Raw genomic sequence first — 8,500 nt, 5'->3', positions numbered from 1 at the left:
AAGTTTAGAATATCAGTTTAATTCAGGAGTTACATGTTAAAAGAATTGGAAAGGATTTTATTTTAAGGCTGTTTAGATGTTTGGATTTGTTCTGGTGCTGGTTTTGCCACTTAATTTCAATCTTAATCTATTGAATTATCTAATGTTTAACACTAAACAAGTCAACTTGCCTCTTTGGCCCTCTGTTTTCCCATCTAATAAATGAAGCATCCCTAAAATTTTCCTCTAGCCCTGTCTCTCTATGACCCTAAAATTGAGGGAAAAATGTATTCTATTCTTTAAAAATTGGTCATTTAACTAAGAAAAGGCAAACCATGCCCTTTGATCCTAGTAAATCCTACTAATGTGAAAAATCAATCTAGCCTAAAGTAATAATCCAAATGAAAGCAAGAACTTACATGCACATAGATGTTCACCATATTGCTTTTTATAAACCCCCCAAGTAAGGGTAGAGTAAATGTCTGACAATAGACGGATGGTTAATCAAATTAGGTTACATTCTCAATGTGATATTTTGCAGCTATAAATGATATTTGAGTAACTACATGAAAAAACTTATGATATACTATTAATTGAAAACAGCAGACTTTTAAATTGTGTATACACTATGATTTCCTTGATGTAAAAATGTGTACATGTAGAAAATTGCTGGAAGGAAAAAGATTATTCTATTTTGCTAGAATCCTGAAAATTATTTTTTGATAGTCCAAATCTTCTATTATATTGTTTTCATATGAAAAATAGTACAAGGAGGGGCACCTGGGTGGTTCAGTCAGTTAAGTGCCCGACTTCAACTCAGGTCATGATCTCACATTTCCTGAGTTTGAGCCCCACATGGTGCAGAGCCTGCTTGGGACTCTTTATCTCTCCCCCTCTCTCTGCCCCTCCACCACTTGCAAGCGTGGACTCTCTCTCTCCAAATAAATAAATACACTTAAAAGAAAAAAAAGAAAAATACTACAAGGAGAAAAAAGCCTGGGAAAAAATAATTGTTCCCAGTTCTTTCCTGAAGAGAGATACTGTTTCCTTTTCTAAGAAGCTCTTTGATGCCCCTCCAAAAATTTTAATTTTTTTAAAAATTAAGATATACTTGATGAATAAAATTGTGTAAGTTTAAGATGTACAATGTGTTGGTTTGATGTATTTATATTTTACAATATGATTACTGCCATAGCATCAGCTAACGTCTTAATCACATCACATAATTATCATTGCTCTTTATGGTGAGAACAATTAAGATCCAGTCCCTTAGCGACTTCAAAGTGTATAATATAATATTGTCGACTACATTCCCTATGCGGTGTGTGAAAGAATTTCGATCTAAAATAGAACCGGAGGATATGAAATGGAGAATCTCACACAGGCACCCTCAGAAGAACAAAGCTTTAAAACTATGAGAGGCTGCTTTTCCATGTATGCCTAATTTACAGAAGACCAAGACTTATGTCCTGACCAGTGAGTGGCAAGAATCTCTCCCCATCCTGAAGCCCGTGAGCTTACTGCGTGGACTCTGGCTGGACTTCCCCTCTTCATGCTCTTTGCCTGTGGATATAGATCACCCCAAACTCTCAAGTGACTCTTGTGGCTTACTGCAGCATGAATTTCCTGAATTGCAATTCCTCCGCTATTCCAAAATAAACTCAATTTCTGGTCATTGAAGCTTGCCTCAGTTTACCTCTTTATTTAACTCGACATGAGAATCAGATCTTTAGAACTTATTTATTTACTAGTGGCAAGTTTGTACCCTTAGACATCTCTCCTCTACCCCCACTCCCCAGCCCCTGTACCCGTCACTCTGACCTGTTTCCATGAGTTCAGCTTTTTTGGATTGCACATATAAGTCATATCATATAGTATTTATCTTTCTCTTCCTGACTTACCTCACTTAGCATCATGCCCTCAAGATGCATCCATATTGTTGCAAATAGCAGGATTTCCTTTAATCTCATGGCTGAATAATAATAAGTAAATACATATATTTAAATATCTATATATATATATATAGATATGTATGTATATAGTGTGTGTGTGTGTGTTTACTGCAGCTTCTTTATCCATTCATCCATTGACAGACACAGGTTGTTTTCATACCTTGACTGCTGTAAATAAGGTTTCAACGAACATGGAGGTGAAGGTTATCTCTTTGAAATATCGATTTCAGCTTCTTTGTATATATACCCAGGAGCCAGATTGCTGAATCATATGGTAGTTCAATTTTTTTTCTTTTTTGAGGAACTGTCATACTGCTTCCCATAATGGCTATACATTTTACATTTCCATCAACAGTGTATAGGGGCTCTTTTTTCTCCACATCCTCACCAATATGTTATCGCTTGCCTTTTTTTTTTTTTTTAAGTGTATTTATTTATTTTGAGAGATACAGAGAGAACATGAGTGGGGGGAGGGACAGAGAAAAAGGAAGAAAGAGAATCCCAAGCAGGCTCCACCCACGGTCAGCAGGCAGTGCGGAATGCGGGGCTCAAACCCACGAAACTTCAAGATTATGACCTGAGCCAAATCAAGAGTCAGTTGCTTAACTGACTGAGCCACCCAGACTCCCGTTACTGATTGTCTTTTTGATAATAGTCATCTTAACAGATGTGAGGTGATATCTCATTGTTTTGATTTGCATTTCCCTGATGATGAGTGATATTGAGCATATTTTCATATACATATTGGCCACTTGTATGTGGAATAGAAAAATATCTATTCGAGTCCTTTGCCTGTTTAATTGCATCATTGGCTTTTTTGCTGTTAAGCGGTATGAGTTCTTTATACATTTTTGATATTAACTCCTTAGCAGATATGTTTAATGAGTATTTTCCCCATTTTGTAGAATGCCTTTTCATTTTATTGATTATTTCTTTTGCTGTGCAGAAGCTGTTTAGATTAATGTAGTCTCAGTTGTCTATTTTAGTGTCTGTTGCTTGTGCTTTTGGTGTCTAATCTAAAGAAATCATTACCCAGACCAATGTCAAAGATCTTATCCCCTGTTTTGTCTAGTTTTATGGTTTCAGGGCTTCCATTAAAGTCTTTGCCCCATTTCACGTTGGTTTTTGTGAATGGTGTAAGGGGTTCAGTTTTATTCTTCTGCATGTGGATATCCAGTTTTCCCAATACCATTCATTGAAGATACTCTTCTTTCCCCATTGTGTGTTCTTAGTACTCTTGTCAAAAATTGGTTGACCATATATGTATGAGTTTATTTCTGGGTTCTCGATTTTGTTCCATTGATCTATGTGTCGGTTTTTATGCCAGTACTGATATATGTTATAATATGATGCATAACTGATAAATTTCAATATGATACATAATTGATACACAGGGTAATAGGATGAACCTTGAAAACGCTACACTACTTAAAACGAGCCAGTCACAAAGACCATATACTAGGGGTACGTGGGTGGCTCAGGCGGTTGGGCATCTGACTTGGGCTCAGGTGATGATCTCATGGTTTGAGAGTTCAAGCCCCACATCTGGCTCTCTGCTGTTGGCACAGGGCCTACTTTGGATCCTCTGTACCCCCCTCTCTCTGCCCCTCCTCCACTCATTCCCTCCCTTTCTCTCTCTCTCTCTCTCTCTCAAAGTAAATAAATAAATAAATACAACTTAAAAAAAAAAAAAAAGACCACATATTATATGAATCTATTTGCTTGAAATGTCCAGAACGGCAAACCATATATTAAAAAAAGTAAATTAATGATTTACTTTTAATGATGTGGGGGAAGGAGGATTATGGAGGATTGTGGATACACTGCCATCAGGTACAGAGTTCCTTTTAGAGGTGATGAAATGTTGTAAATGTAGATCATGATAAATGCCACACAACTCTGTGAGTGTACTAAACACCAATGAAGAAGGACACTTTAAAAGATTTATATAATATGTGGATTACATATCAATAAAGATGTTTTAAATTTTTCTTTCATTTCATTTTTAGTAAGCTCTATACCCAGTTTGGGGCTCAAACTCAGGACCCCAAGTTCAACACTCACATGCTCTACCCACTGAGCCAGTCAGGTGCCCCCAGATGTTTTAAAATTTTAAATGTGGGGCGCCTGGGTAGCTCAGTCGGTTAAGCATCCAACTCTTGGTTTCAGCTCAGGTCATGATCTCACGACTCAGGAGTTTGAGCCCCACATCAGGATCTGTGAGACCCTGCTTGGGATTCTGTGTCTCCCTCGCTCTCTGCCCCTCCCCAACTTATGCTTTTTTTTTTTCTCCCTGTCTCAAAAATAAATAAGTAAACATTAAAAAAATGAGATGAAACGAAATGAAATTTTAAATGTAACATATCAAATCATTCCAAAACTTAGGTTCCATGAGACATTTTTTAAAGTAATGCAGAAATATTTTAAATGTCAATGTTATAATGCGCTTGATATTACATGTGTTGCAGCTAACGTGAGATGAAAGCGTGTGGACGTCCATTTAGAAATTGGCAAGTGGCTAGTTTTTCCAAAATCCTATTGCAAGGTGTGCCAGCAAATAGCCTGAGTAACCCTGGATTAGAAGAAGGAAGTTCAGCTGAAGGGTTATTGCCGGCGTTCACAGGAACACTTCTTAACACTTCCCCAGAGGCAATTGCAGTGGGAAAAAGAAGGCAAATATTTATTCATTCATCCATAAACTCTTAAAAGTAAGTCTTCAAGAAAAATTTGTTAAGTAAACCTTGGAAAGGTCAATGGTGTCCGAGGCGGCTTTACAGTATACGGCTCATTATCCCACACAAAGTAATTATCACAAGAAAAATTATTTCCTGTTTAGAGCAGAAATAGAATGTGTAGATTTTCACGAGTCTCAAACTCTCCTTTTGCCTGAGTAGTCCTTTTGCTGTGTTCCCTCACCAGTTCTAAAGTGGACCCATTCAAGATGTCTGTTTTCAGGGCTCCTGGGTGGCTCAGTCAGGTGAACGGCTCACTTGGGCTCAGGTCATGATCTCACAGTTCCTGAGTGTGAGCCCCGCACAGGGCTCTGTGCTGACAGCTCAGAGCCTGGAGCCTGCCCTGGATTCTGAGTCTCCCTCTGCCTCTGCCCGTCTCCTGCTCATGCTCTGTCTCTCTGTCTCTCTCTCTCAAAAATAAATAAACACAAAAAAATAATTTTTAAAAAGCGGGGGTGGTTGGGGGGGTGGTGGGGAGAGGAAAGTGCCAGATCATGGCCCCTACTTGATTCATTTCTAGACTGAATGAGTCAGTTCTCAAAGAATGGAGACCCTGTGAGAAGAGGTTTCTTTTTTTTGGAAGAGAATGGGAGAGAGCCTTGTAAGTACGACCTTTCCAGTTGGTCACGGTAAACGGAAGGAATCCCCAACTGCCTGGTGCCTACCTCTGCAACTTCAAGTCAGTGAGAAAGCTCTGTGCTCTAAGGGTCTTTGTTCAGAAAGGAAATTATCACAGGGAGCAGGGGTGTGGCCATTGCTTTCTTAAGGTGCAAGTGGGTTTGTCAAATCATCGAAGCGCTGATGTACTTTCTTCCTGTTTGTTTATCAGGTGGTCATAGATAAGCTACCAGAAGTTTTAAAGTTTGGGACTTCAGCTGGAAGATTTAGCAGTTATTCCATGACTGACAGGAAGGTTGCTGTTTTAGGCAAAATACATGGTAAGAACTGGAAAGAATTCCTGTCCCATCCTCCTAATCACTGCTACGGGTTTCCAAAATCCCAGCATTGGAGAGCCACCCCTTTGTGTCAAAGAACACGGCAGCACCTCTCCAAGCTTCAGCTTTGAGAAGCCCCTGGGAGCTGGTAACTCATTAAACACCCCGTCCTCATTAACCCTTTCTGATGCTAATCAGTCTATCTACTACTGACCACCAAGCCTTAAGTTCAATCCTGGACCTTGCCTACAAAGAGTTCACAGTGTAATTGCACAGAAGAAAAGGCGTAGAAAGCTGAGATGGTCATATAAATTCCTTTATAAGAGAATCAAATACAGGGGCAAACAATGAGCTCTAGAAAACTACTGGGAGGCAAGCTTTATCAATTCTTCCCTCTCTCAGGAATTGTCAGTTATTTCCTCTATCTGGAAACATTCAGGGATTTCTTCCACCTAAACAAAATAAGAACAGCAACACAAAATTATCCTAGGGCACTGCAGTCTCCTCCTCCTCCCTATTTCCCTGTGACTTCACGGCCCTAAATCCTTGAAAATGTAGTCTCTAATTCCCTTCATTCTTGTTTTCTCTCAAAATCATTCTACTCAGACCATACAGCCCCCACTGTGCCATCAAAATATCCAGTGGTTTCCACAGCACTAAATCTCATGGTCAATGATTAGCATTTAGCTTATTTGATCTATTAGCAGTCTTTGGCTCAGTGATCTCCCTTCCTTGAAATATTTTCTTAATGTAGCCTCCCCCGGAAACCACTTTTGTTTTTTAACTCAGTGAGTATTCTTGGTTTCTTTTCTTTTTTTGACCATTCTTACAGATCTCTAAACATTGAATATTTTAGACCTAACCTTGTGATTACTTCTGTTGTCTCTGCATGGATTCCTGAAAGATTTCATCTAGTTTTGGGGCTTTAATTGCCACAATTTGCTGGCAACTCCCAAATTTATATGTCCATTTGAAACTTAGTATACTCAGGACCAAACTCTGGATCTTTTCCCCAAACCTGCCCTGAATCATCCTTTCAGTTGCTCAGGCTAACTACTTGGAAATCATGTTTGACTTCTTTTGGGATCTCAGATCCCGTTTCCAATTTCCAATAAATCTGTACATCATCTTTCAACTTGTGAAATTTGTCCAATCTAATAAATTTTTATATTTATTCTATCTTTCAATTTAACACATAAATATTTACAATAAGGACTAAGTAAACAAGGTCTATTGCATTAAGTAGATTAAAATCTGGATATGTGAAGAATCAGAAAAAAAAATTTTTAATTTACATCCAAATAAGTTAGCATATAGTGCAACAATGATTTCAGGAGTACATTCCTTAAAGCCCCTTACCCATTTAGCCCATCCCCCCTCCCACAACCCCTCCAGTAACCCTGTTTGTTCTCCATATTTATGAGTCTCTTCCGTTTTGTCCCCCTCCCTGTTTTTATATTATTTTTGTTTCCCTTCCCTTATGTTCATCTGTTTTTCTCTTAAAGTCCTCATATGAGTGAAGTCTTATCATATTTGTCTTTCTCTGACTAATTTTGCTTAGCATAATACCCTCCAGTTCCATCCACGTAGTTGCAAATGGCAAGATTTCATTCTTTTTGATTGCCGTGTAATACTCCATTATATATATATATATATATATATATATATATATATACCACACCTTCTTTATCCATTCATCCATCGATGGACATTTGGGCTCTTTCCATACTTTGGCTACTGCTGATAGTGCTGCTATAAACATTGGGGTGCATGTGCCCCTTCGAAACAGCACACCTGTATCCCTTGGATAAATACCTAGTAGTGCAATTGCTGGGTCGTAGGGTAGTTCTATTTTTCGTTTTTTGAGGAACCTCCGTACTGTTTTCCAGAGTGGCTGCACCAGCTTGCATTCCCACCAACAATGCAAAAGAGATCCTCTTTCTCCACATCCTGGCCAACATCTGTTGTTGCCTGAGTTGTTAATGTTAGCCATTCTGACAGGTGTGAGGTGGTATCTCACTGTGGTTTTGATCTGTATTTCCCTGATGATGAGTGATGTTGGGCATTTTTTCATGTGTCGGTTGGCCATCTGGATGTCTTCCTTGGAGAAGTGTCTATTCATGTATTTCGCCCATTTCTTCACTGGATTATTTGTTTTTTGGGTGTTGAGTTTGATCAGTTCTTTATAGATTTTGGGTACTAACCCTTTATTTGATATGTCATTTGCAAATATCTTCTCCCATTCTGTCGGTTGCCTTTTAGTTTTGCTGATTGTTTCCTTTACTGTGCAGAAGCTTTTAATTTTGATGAAGTCCCAGTAGTTCATTTTTGCTTTTGTTTCCCTTGCCTCTGGAGACGTGTTGAGTAAGACGTTGCTGCAGCCAAGATCAAAGAGGTTTTTGCCTGCATTCTCCTTGAGGATTTTGATGGCTTCCTCTCTTACATTTAGGTCTTTCATCCATTTTGATTTTATTTTTGTGTGTGGGTAAGAAAGCGGTCCAGGTTCATTCTTCTGTATGTTGTCCAGTTTTCCCAGCACCACTTGCTAAAGAGACTGTCTTTATTCCATTGGATATTCTTTCCTGCTTTGTCAAAGATTAGTTGGCCATCCGTTTGTGGGTCCATTTCTGGGTTCTGTATTCTATTCCATTGATCTGAGTGTCTGTTTGTGCCAGTACCATACTGTCTTGATGATTACAGCTTTGTAGTATAGCTTGAAGTCTGGGATTGTGATGCCTCCTGCTTTGGTTTTCTTTTTCAAGATTGCTTTGGCTATTCAGGGTCTTTTCTGATTCCATACAAATTTTAGGATTATTTTTTCTGAATCAGAATATTAAATGAGCAATCACATGCAGTATGTTAAGTTTAATATCAGGTGTATTAGCTATAATTAGGTTTACTT

This window comes from Panthera tigris, chromosome F2 (assembly GCF_018350195.1).
Source record: "Panthera tigris isolate Pti1 chromosome F2, P.tigris_Pti1_mat1.1, whole genome shotgun sequence".
NCBI classification, from domain to species: Eukaryota; Metazoa; Chordata; class Mammalia; order Carnivora; family Felidae; genus Panthera; species Panthera tigris.
The sequence above is the reverse complement of the archived record's forward strand: the minus strand, read 5'-3'. Positions refer to the sequence as shown.